Below are 12,132 nucleotides of genomic sequence, written 5' to 3' on the forward strand. Positions count from 1 at the left end.
GGAGTGGAAGGACTGAACAAAAAGGATCCAAACTAAAAAAAACATATATATATGGGAAAGAGCAACACAGAAATACGCATGAAAACTGACAAAAATGTTGTGATTGCTGGGGTGGTGGAAGAAACGGGGGGGGGGGAGGGAGAGGAGAGGTTAAAAGGTGATGGAGGGACTTGACTTGGGGGGTGAACACACTGTACAGTGTACAGAAGATGTGTTGTAAAATTGTGCACCTGAAACCTGTATAATTTTGTTAACCAATGTCACCCCAATAAATTCAGTAACAAAAAAAGTAACACAAAAAAATGTTAGATCTACATATAGATTAGTGATATATATATTTAAAAAATCAAGTTTCAAAATATATCATGTGATTCTGTTTGAGGATTTTATTTTTATTTATTAACTAATGCTCAGCGATGTGTATGTATACACAAGCATCAAAAAAGTCGGGATAGTTTAACACCAATCTTTTTAACAAGGACTATCTCTGAATGTAAAACTTTCACTTTCTCTGGTCTGACATTTAGTCAGGAGGAAAATATTTATTTCTATTTTGAAAAAAAAAACCCACATATTTTATGCATTACAAAGATATAAAGAACCTGAACATACTAACCTAGAGAAGTTGATACAACTAAGAGAACAAGACAATTATCTCCGATCTGCTCCCCATTCTAGCCCCTATTTGATGTTCCAGTAGAAATCTCCCTCCCCACTAAATGTGTTCCCTAATCATTCATATTCAGTTCTCCAATGTTATCTTTATGTACACATAAAATGAAGACTAGAACTGTGAAAAGAACATGAGATTTAGGATCAGAAGACCCATAATTCAAGCCCTGTCCCTATTGTCTGTGTAACCCTGACTACCTTACCTAACAATTTTGATTACAAAAAGAAAAAGAAACTACCTATCTCATAAGGTTATCATGGGAAAATGTCTACACATACATGGAAGAGCAATGCAAACTAAAGGTAATACAAACATCGGGTACAGTTATTAGCTAATTCAGAACTCTGTTCTGAACTCAGGACTTGCACTTAGCTGATACTACATATCTCCAATTAGAAATCATACTTTTGTCCCTGGCCGGTGACTCAGTGGATAGAGCATCAGTCTGCCAGGTGATGTCCCAGTTTCAATTCCCAGTCAGGGCAACAGGAAAAGCGAACATCTGCTTCTCACCCTCTTCTCTCCATTTTCTTCTCCCACAGACAGTGGCTCAATTGGTCTGAGTTTGGCCTAGGGTGAATCAACCTCAGGCGCTAAAATAGCTTGGTACTCAAGCATTGGCCCCACATGGGGTTGCCAGGTGGATCACGGTCCAGGCACATGCAAAAGCCTGCCTATTTCACCTCCTCTCAACTTAAAAAAATATATACTTTTTTTTAAAATTCATTTTTAGAGAGGAGAGAGAGAGAGAGAGAGGGAGAGAGAGAGAGAGAGAGAGGGAGAGAGAGAGAGAGAGAGAAAGACAGAGAGGGAGAGAGGAGAGAGAGACAGAGAGAGAAGGGAGGAGGAGCAGGAAGCATCAACTCCCATATGTGCCTTGACCAGGCAAGCCCAGGGTTTTGAACCAGCGACCTCAGCATTTCCAGGTCGACGCTTTATCCACTGCACCACCACAGGTCAGGCCCTCATACTTTTATTTCAAAATCAAAATGTCCATATTTCAATTCAGTGCTTTTCCTTTAAAACTATTTCCTTACTTCTTTTGTCAACAAAACCTATCATTCTCTTTCACTTAAAACTTGTTATTTCTATTTAAATCCTATCCTTTTTTCCCTTTATAATCCAACCCCTTATTTTCAAATGACATAACCCTTCTTTTAGAATTTGAAAATGCTTCTCACTGCCTTTAAGTCTCCATCCGGCTCCAACTCTTCCTGAACAGTTCTACCAATTACAACTATGGCAGTCAGTTTGCTTCCTTTCCAAGTATCTTTTCTAGAGGCTCACTGTCCCCAAACCAATGGCTCACCAAGCTCTGTTCTGTTTCTATGCAGCTACCTCTCCTAACCTCAGTTCAGTAGCCAGATAATTTCACTTAATTTTATTATCTGCCTGCCCCTCTAGTCACATACATTTGCTATCTCTGGAATAAAACTGGATTAGCATTAAAATGGCAGACTTTGGGGTAGATATACTTGTATTTGAATCTCATCTCTCCCACTGAGGCTCAGAGAACCTTCACACAACAGTTCACCATGTATAAACTGAAATATTACCTTTTATGGAGTGAATGAGAGAAACAGAAATAATGTATTTCAGATTTGTTCAGAATGCAAGGAATATAATAGAAACTTTAAAAATGGTGGCACTTTAACTCCAACACTCAAGGACTTCATAATTAATACGTTTATCTTTCTAGAAGTATCTTCAACTACTCTCCTACACAAAACCTATACGTGCACTTTAACAAGTCTTGCCAGATAAAAATTTCCCTCATCTCTGCTTATCTGAATTTTACTTATCCAAGGATTGTCCAAAAGTATGGTCCTATTAGCACTTCTAGGAAATCTTCCCTAGTCATAGGTGGCCCACAGTATTCTCTTCTCCACTTCCACATTTACAGAGCTCTTAATTAACTATAAAAGGTAATACAGATTACATTATGGGAGTAGGGAGAATTTCACATCATTAAAGGACATTTGCTCCTCGTGGATCCTTCTGGGATACAGTCAGTTATAAATGAGGGGAAGGAAAGATGTACTTTTTGAAATACTGATTCCATTGCATTTACTCCCATATATACAGGGGTTACAACTCGGTTTTGATGTCTACAAGGAAAAGAACAAGAAAGCATCTGGCCCTGGCCGGTTGGCTCAGCGGTAGAGCGTCGGGCTGGCGTGCGGGGGACCCGGGTTCGATTCCCGGCCAGGGCACATAGGAGAAGCACCCATTTGCTTCTCCACCCCCCCCCCTTACTCTCTGTCTCTCTCTTCCCCTCCCGCAGCCAAGGCTCCATTGGAGCAAAGTTGGCCCGGGCACTGGGGATGGCTCCTTGGCCTCTGCCCCAGGCGCTAGAGAGGCTCTGGTCGCGGCAAAGCGACGCCCCGGAGGGGCAGAGCATTGCCCCCTGGTGGGCAGAGCGTCACCCTTGGTGGGCGCGCCGGGTGGATCCCGGTCGGGCGCATGCGGGAGTCTGACTGTCTCTCCCTGTTTCCAGATTCAGAAAAATACAAAAAAAAAAAAAAAAGAAAGCATCTCCTATATTTATAAAAGGAAAAAATAGTCTTTCCAATTCATCAATTGGAGAATAATTTAGAAGTTCTTAGTACAACCATGCTGATTAGGTTAGTCATACCAGCTAACGCACTGTCAGCTAGTCTAACCTATTCAAATTTTAGAATTAGCTTCCTTATATGGAAAGAACAAAGGGAAAAATCCCAAATGACACCCCAAACTGCATACATTTAGTGTTAAGAGTAGGTCAACCATCTTCCTCACATTCTTCTGAAGAGAACCCTTCCTCAGAGGTTCAGGGTCTGCTAACTGAAAGTCTTGTCTAAAATTAAATAAGTAACTTCATACAAGAACATCACCAGCCTGACCAGGTACTGGCGCAGCAGATAGAGCATCAGCCTGGGACACAGAGAACCCAGGTTCGAAACCCTAAGGTCTCCAGCTTGAGTGCAGACTAATCTGGTTTGAGCAAGGTTCACCAGCTTGAGCCCAAGGTCACTGGCTTAAGCAAGGGGTCACTCCATCTCCTGTAGCCACCCCCCCACCCCCCACCCCGGTCAAGGCACATATGAGAAAGCAATCAAGGAACAACTAAGGTGCGGCAGCTATGAGTTGATACTTATCTTGCTCCCTTCCTGTCTGTCTCTCTTTCTCTCCTAGCACCAAAAGAATGGCGATAACAAATACAGTTTTTAATAGTAGAGTATGTCCTTCAGATTTTTTCTATGTAGACAGGAAATATATGTGTATACACAGACAATCTGGTTTAATAAAAGTGAAATAACATCATGCATACTGCTATAAAATTGGTGGCAATTGTATGATGTTATTTATGTAACAAATATATAATATGGAATTTTTCCATATAAGTACATATATAATGTATTGCAAAATTCAATGTCTGCCATTTATAAAAAATTATATAAAATGCTTGACAAAGATCATTTAATTTTGGAAATAGTAAATAGTCTAAAAAAAGTCCCAATTGAGAATATCATTAACCTTTGTTATTATGAATTAGTCTCATTCATAAAAACTAAATTCACTTTATAAGTACTTTTGCATACAATTTTTTTATCTATGTCCTATCATTTGATAGCTTCTGCTTAACAGACTCAAAAGAACCATTAAAATGAGTTTAAGTCAAGTCTGCTACATAATAGTTCCCCCTCTAAAGCAGTGGTAGTCAACCTGGTCCCTATCGCCCACTAATGGGCATTCCAGCTTTCATGGTGGGCGGTAGCAGAGCAACCAAAGTATAAATAAAAAGATAGGTTTAACTGTAGTAAGTTGTTTTATAAAGATTTATTCTGCCAAACTTAGTGAAAATCCAACAAAGTACTTGGTAAGTAATTATTATTATATGCTTTAACTTGCTGTAACTGTGCTTTATAAATTTTATAAAGTAAAGTTACTTCCCTGCTTTTTAAATCACCATTACTGTGGAACTGGTGGGCGGTTAGAAAATTTTACTACTAAGAGATACAAAAGTGGGTGGTAGGTATAAAAAGGTTGACTACCCCTGCTCTAAAGTATACCAAGTATGGAAGCCACAGCCAGTTTTTCCTATATTATTGTCACCAATCGAGGTATGACACCCAGAGCTATGCATGGTATAATTGTTAAGGGATAGCAATATCAAGTTGTGACACTTCTTTAAATATGAATTCTAGTTTTAATGTTTTAATGTTCACATAACTATACAGCAACAATTTTCTTGTTCTGTTTCACTTTATAATAAATATTAAGTTAAAAAAGAAACCAAAATTATATAAGCAAATGTTGAATTAACTTCATTCTTTTAAACTGAGGCTTTACACAAACATTCAGCAATATTAAGATGTACACACCTAGAATTTGGAAAGATTAACAGTATGGTACTGATCTAATATTTCAATAAATAGTCTGGATAACTACTGGCTATTATGTGTTTTGCATATCTACAAGCTGGTAAAATATGGGACTACAAAGAGAGCAAAATCATGGAGGGGGGAGGGGTCATTCCATAAGCCTTGGAGCACTCACTAAACAGCTGTGAAAACAAAAAACTAACCAATGAGAAATAGGGTGTTTACAGGCACACAAGTACTGTACTTGCAAAAAGTAACTTAACAGAATTTCAGCTTTACTGAGGGATAGAAAGAAAAGTCACCCTCACCAGGCCCTGGCCAACAGAAATCCAGTCAACAAGCAAATTACTATAGATTTATTAGGTTCACAATAATGAAAGAATCAGAGAAATGTGACTATTAAAATTTATACTTTTATCTATGACAGTAAGTATAAAATCACTTAGCACTGCACATCTCCTTTTCTAACATTACATCCATTCCAGCTTCTCTCTTTTTTTTCTCCCCTTAAGTGAGAAGCAAGGAGGCAGAGACAGGCTCTCCCATGCATCCCAACTGAGATCCCCTGGGCCAGCCCCCTATTGGGGATGCTCTGCCCATCTGGGGGCCTTACTCCATTGCTTGGCAACTGACCTATTTTTAGCCTGAAGCAAGGCCATGGGCCATGGAGCCATCCTCAGCACCCCGGGCCAACTTGCTCCAACTGAGCCATGGCTGCCTGAGAGGGAGAGGAAGAGAAAGATAGAAAATGGAGAAGGGGAGGGGAGGAGAAGCAGATGACCACTTCTCCTGTGTGCCCTGACTGGGAATCGAACTGGGAACATCCACAGACTGGGCCAATGCTCTACCACTGAGCCAACTGGCCAGGGCCACTGCAGCTTCTAAAACAGTCTGCATTTGTAATTTATCTTCTTTAAAATTTCCTACAACCTTATATACAAAGCTTACATGTAAAATTCCTCTTGAAAGGGTAACACTTCATTTAAAAAAAGAATTGAGATCCAAGCTGCTTTCCAGACTTGTGGGTATAAAGGAACAAACCTCTGTGCCTTTGTCCATGCAGAGTTAGAGTACATTAGTTTCCTTACTAAGACTCAAAAATCTGAGTATCTGTAGAGCCCCTGTTATCACCACATTCTCTTATTACTATCACCCTCCCTTGTAACCTAGCCACCTTCAGTAACCTTTTCACTTTTCTGTGTCTGTGCCAAGTATCTCAGATCCTTTACAGTTACTTTTCCTTCTGCCAAGAATATTCTTTCCCCAGGGTCAGTAATACCACTAGCTTCCTCACTTCTCTTGGGTCTTGACTCAAAAGTTACCAATTAGTGAGGCCTTCCAATCTTGATAGTTCCAACCCTTCCATCCTAATACTTCATTTCCTCCCATTTCTGCTTTATTTTTCTCTTTAACCTGTTTCTACTACTCCATGTTTTTCTTGATTGAGTACAGGGTTTTGGATCGGTTTGTCCACTGTCCCACATTATTATAGCAATGTGTGGTTTATAGTAGGTACATGATAAATCTCTGTCAAAACTTGTTGAGATAGCCAGGATTTTATTTTTTTAAAAGTGCAGTGACTTATCCATGTCCTATCATGATTTTTCTTCTCCTAGAAATATCCTCCTATACTCTCTGGAAGCTAAATCCCTTCAGTATGTTTCCTTCAAATTTCCAGTAATGCTCAATAATAATTATTTTTATGCAAGACTCCAATTTTCTTTCTTTTATAAAGCAAGAATACTTTCTTATACATTCTTAGATTCCCTCACAGTGACTTCAATGTCTGTGGTAAGTAAATAACTGTAGGAATGAGTATGTGTGGAAAGGAGCTGTTACATTTTCACTTGAGTTTTTTGAGCCAGTTATTTTCTGTAGTAGAAGGGTTAGAAAATATTATAGTATTACCCAAATGAGAAAAATTTACCATCCATTCCTTTTTTTAAAAAAATCCATAAGTTACATACATTTGTAACATAAAGTATACACCAGGTATTCAAATACCTGCTGAATGCATGAAATTATCAAAATGAGAAGCCAAATTAAAGCTCTTCCAAAACTTACATAACAACAAATTCAGGTTCAAAAGTATGGCTTTTCAAGAACAAAGCCTCTAAAACAGTCTGCATTTGTAATTTATCTTCTTTAAAATTTCCTACCACCTTATATACAAAGCTTACATGTAAAATTCCTCTTGAAAGGGTAACACTTCCTCTGCCCTTTGGACTTTATAATTTTGATTTACTAAAAGTCAATCTGCCAGACATTCTAAGTTTGTGTTTTTTAGCAAGAGCTAGAAAATTTTCTCAAAGATTACAACTTCATTGTCTTCCTTGTCATCCAATAAGATCACAGTAAGAACTAGGCCAATAACTAAACCTAACTTAAACAAACATAAAAGATTCAAAATAGACTACATAAAATTACTTTCAAAAAGTGGTCTTAAGCTCTGGCCGGGTGGCTCAGTGGTAGAGCGTCGGCCTGGCCTGCAGAAGTCCTGGGTTCGATTCCCGGCCAGGGCACACAGGAGAAGCGCCCATCTGCTTCTCCACCCCTCCCCCTCCCCCTCTCCTTCCTCTCTGTCTCTCTCTTTCCCTCCTGCAGCCGAGGCTCCATTGGAGCAAAGATGGCCCAGGCGCTGGGGATGGCTCCTCCGCCTCTGCCCCAGGCGCTAGAGTGGCTCTGGTCACAACAGAGCGAGGCCCGGAGGGGCAGAGCATCACCCCTGGTGGCCGTGCCGGGTGGATCCCAGTCGGGCGCATCTGTCTGACATTCTCTCCCCGTTTCCAGCTTCAGAAAAATACAAAAAAAAAAACAAAACTGGTCTTAGTCCATAACCAATATTCATCAATAGATATTTATAAACATAAAGCTTCTTTTATAAAACTCTAGGTTTTAAAACACACTGCAAACACTAAAAAAAAAAAAAAAAATACAGAAATATTACCGAGAAAATTACGTTCATTCAGGCCATATTCTGTCACAACATTAAAGAAAGCAAACTATCTTTACACCCTTAGCAATGGTCTACTTACATATCAAATAACCCCCCAAAGACTACATCAAACATCTTCCTCAGTGGTCCTTCCGCTTCTCATAGTAATATTAAAATTGGAAGAACCCTTTTTGTATCAAATATTGAAATACAGTAATGAAATTTTCAATCAAATCCAGATTTGTCTTAGTCTCCTAATAAACAGCTAACCTTCCAACCTTTCGGATAAACCATACAATCACCATCAACACACAGAAAACTGGAAACCATACAATAAAGTGGTCAGCAACACAGGCACATTTTCAAATCATTGCTCTATGCACTTGTAGACTTGAGACGAACATTCCTATCTAGCTTAATGTCTTGTAGAAACATGACTCTTTATCAACAGTAAGCGTATTAGTCTTCCTTGGCACTCAGGCCAACATCACTTTGTGGTATGACCACACTTCAAAGAGTCATGATAGAAGAGACGAGATTATGAAACTATAAACAACACACCTAACACATCCACCAGGAGGTGGAAGACACTATAAAGATATTCCAAGAAGCTGCCATTTCTCCTGTTTCTACCAAGGAAGTTGTGAAATCCGCATATACACTCCATTTCAAATCTATCACTGGGGCGGGAGGAGGCTGAGTCATTCCCAGGAGTAACTTTATACCGATCCTCGCACTCCGGGGTCGGGACAAAGACATCTCTCCGTTCCTCCCCAGCGGCCGCTTCGTTCGGCCCAATTCCCCTCTCCGGTTTCTCAAGTCAAAGACACCATTAGGGCTGAAACCGGCAGCGGCGAGGATGAGTAAGGATGCGCCCCGGTCGGTTCGGGCGTCTCTCTCCCTCAGCCACTCCCGCAAGTCGGGCGAAGGCGCGGACAGGCAGGCGTCCTGGGGGCCTCACAGGAGAATGGAGCAGGCCCGGACCGGGCGAGCCCACCCCACACCTCCCGCAGCCCAGTGAGGCTTCCACAGGAGACGTGTCTCCACAGGGGCTGGCGTATTAGGGAGGCGACCGCAAAGCAACACCTGCAGCGACCGAGCGCGCCGGACCCGCGGGCTCACACACCTGCGCGCGGGCGGCGCTCCAGCGCTGCCAGGACCCCGGGGCCCCAAACCCCCCGTGCCGGGCTCACAGCGCGGCCGCGGTGCCAGCTGAGGGAAGAGGACACGGGCGGCACCTACCTGGCAGCACCTCCTTCTCTGCCGGCGGCAGCAGCAGAGCCGGCAGCCCCTGGCACCATCTTCCGCCGCCGCCTCGTCGTCGTCGGCGGCTACCAACCGCCCATCCGGCACCACCAACCGACACAATCGCTGGCGTCCCGGTTCCTGCCGCGGCCCCGAACTCCAGACAGAAGGGAGGGGGCCGGGCAGAGAGGGGACACGGTCAGGCCCCTCGGCTCTGGGTCGGGGGCCGGGAGATAAGGAACCGCGGCCAGTCAGAGCCGAGGGGCCGGAGCGACAGAAGGACCCCGAGGCAGCGCCGACGGCTCGGCAGGGCCGCGGACACCGCCGCGGCAGGGTTTGTTATTGTCGACTCCGTCCCTTCCTCCGCGGAGCATGCCGGGAAGCGGCGGGCGGGGGGAGGGGTGGCCCGGCAGCGCAGAGAGGCGACGCGCAGCTCCGGAAGTCGACGGCCTGCCGGGAAGGGAGACGACCCCGCCTACGACCGCTGTCGCGGAGCCTATGACTTGGCCGTCCCTCACCTGACTCGGGAGGACTTTGCCGGGTGGCCTATTTCGGTCTAGCCGCGGTCTGGGCGCGTATTTCCGCAAGGTGCGCTTGACCTTCCTAGTTACGGCGAGTGTGGCCTGAGCTAGGCCGACCCAGCCGAATTTTGGATTGGCTCCTGGTTACGGAGCTCGTCTCTCAGCCTGTCGCGGAGGAGCGGGGCCATTCGAGGGTTGGGGGTCCTCGTCTCCTGGCCCTGGGGCAGCCCGCAAACCGGGCCAAGGTGCGTAAGAGGATGAGGTACCGGGAGGGCTGTTGGTCGGCAGGGCTAGACTGCTACGACCACCGCGGGACTGCCAGCGGCTGACAAGTGTCTCTGGTAACGCATGTGTGGGCGGCACAATTTTTCCCAGACCAGGGAAGGCAAAGAAAATAGCTAAGAGGATAAAGTTAAGTCTTGGTGGATTGGAATGAAGATGTGAGCGCGACGCCACGACCACCAGTTTTCAGCTTTATAAATACTGAATTACCTAGTGCGGTAGCGGGAGTACTGTAATAGATGGAAAACAGTTTCAAAGGAATCCTGATTTTGAGAAGGTGAACATTCACAGGCGGTGAATTGGAGCCACAGGCTCGAGTGTTAAAATCTGAGAAGCAGAAGTTACATGTGGAAAAATTATAAAATATTATAAGCTCCTGTTAATGTCCAAGAATGTCTGGTATGAGCAAAGGTTGGAGGTGTTTCCTCTAAGTCATCAAGAGGGCTTTTGAGTTGTGTTTTGTAAAAATAAGCATAAGCACTCTTCAAGGGCACGAAAACAGAACAAATACTATTAGGAAGTAAAGTGTGCAATCTTTCATTTGTCCTGGTGGAAACTGGTTTTAAAAAAATGAACCAACTGGTAAGCATTAGGGATTTTCAGTTTTCATCATACTGATGTGTTATCTGAAAGTTATGTTTGAGAAGGGCTTCTTGTTTTTACCACTTCGTTTTAAATTTTACACTGCTATGTATCTCTGAGAAATCTTGTCTTTGGCAAGTCATTTTAGGTTTTGATTTGTTTTTTTAAGCTGGAATTTTATTACACCCCTCGGCCATATACAGCAGGGAAATGAAAGTTAAGAAATGAAGTTAAGAGATTAAAATGTTATTATGCCTTACGAGAAGGTATGAACTGATTTTGTTATGCATAGCATAATAATCAGCACACAGAAAAGGGATTTGACCAGAAAATTAGTAAGGAAGAATATTTTGGTGCTTCACTGTCTTACTTGTCAGTGACATTCACCATTACAAATACAAGTTGGAATGTAAAAACATCACTGGAATATGCAAGTGACAATGTATTAAACAATAAATTGTTTTAAATGTTACTTGTCTGTTTGACTTCTTTCTTTGGGGGGAAATTATTTCTTAGCTTCTCTCTTAGCCATGGCCTGGAAGAAATGATCAGAAGTGATTGGTTCATACCTTACAGATTTATACCTTCTCCAGAGTGTAAATGTTAAGAGTTTGTATACATCTCATGTTCTATCCTAGTGGTAGGTGAAAATGGTATTAACATTTTTTTATATATATGCAAGAATCTAGGGAAGTACCAATACAGGTTGCTAAAACTATATGTTCATAATGTTTCAACAAGTGACATTTTTTTTCAAAGATCGTGAAAATCCTCTGTTCCTTCCTTAATAAAGAGAAACATAACCAAAAAAAAACCCTCATGTAGCATTACTTCTCAGCAAAGCAGTCCTCAATCCAGTTTGGTTGTCATTTACTATGCTTTTCTTACTGAAATTACACATTAATAGGGACCTCCAAATTATTGTGTTAAATGGACAATGCTCAGACTTTAATTTTTTTGTTGTTGATTTTAGAGAGAGTGGAAGGGAAAGAGGGGAAAACATTGACTTGTTCCACTTATTCTTGCATTCATTGGTTGATTATTATATGTGCCTTGAGTGGGGATCAAACCAACAACCTTGGCATATTGGGAAGGTGCTCAATTCAACTGAGCTACAGGGATTGCTGAAACTTAAACATTCTAAAGTATTTGCCATTTTAAATTATCTTTTACATTCACCTTTCCTTTTCTAGTATCTCTTTCTTGGCTCTTAAATCTAGCCTTTTTTTCAATTAGTCTTCTAAATTCTCAAGTACTTAAAATACAGTGTATTGATGCAAATATAAGCTGCGATAGGAGAATAGATAAGAGAGAGACTATCTTGTCTTTATCACATAATTTTTTAATAAACATTTAGGTTCTTTGATAGATTTACAATGTGGGCAAAAGAACTAGGGCAAATCCCTAGTTCTCTTTTGGAGAAGACTAGGGATTATGCAGAGTTTTTTGCTAAACACTGTAAGTACTTCAAATTAGTGTCAATTTTTAAAATCTTTTACCTTAGTCTTTAGTATCACTTTTTCAGGGAAT

General features: G+C 42.0%; 1 protein-coding gene across 4 annotated transcripts in view; it reads right to left on the minus strand.

Annotated features, from left to right (window-relative positions):
• Positions 1-10,999, minus strand: part of RB1CC1 (RB1 inducible coiled-coil 1) — a 118,029-nt gene extending 107,030 nt beyond the window's left edge. For 3 of the 4 annotated variants that reach the window (XM_066266118.1, XM_066266119.1, XM_066266122.1), the window contains exon 1: positions 9,215-10,998. The gene's annotated coding sequence lies outside the window, so the exon portion shown is untranslated. Of the gene's footprint in view, positions 1-9,214 lie in introns of all 4 variants that reach the window. The other variant, XM_066266121.1, reaches the window with a different exon arrangement.
• Between the last annotated feature and the right edge of the window lie 1,133 nt (positions 11,000-12,132).

Source organism: Saccopteryx bilineata, chromosome 3 (genome assembly GCF_036850765.1).
Source record: "Saccopteryx bilineata isolate mSacBil1 chromosome 3, mSacBil1_pri_phased_curated, whole genome shotgun sequence".
Lineage (NCBI taxonomy): Eukaryota > Metazoa > Chordata > Mammalia > Chiroptera > Emballonuridae > Saccopteryx > Saccopteryx bilineata.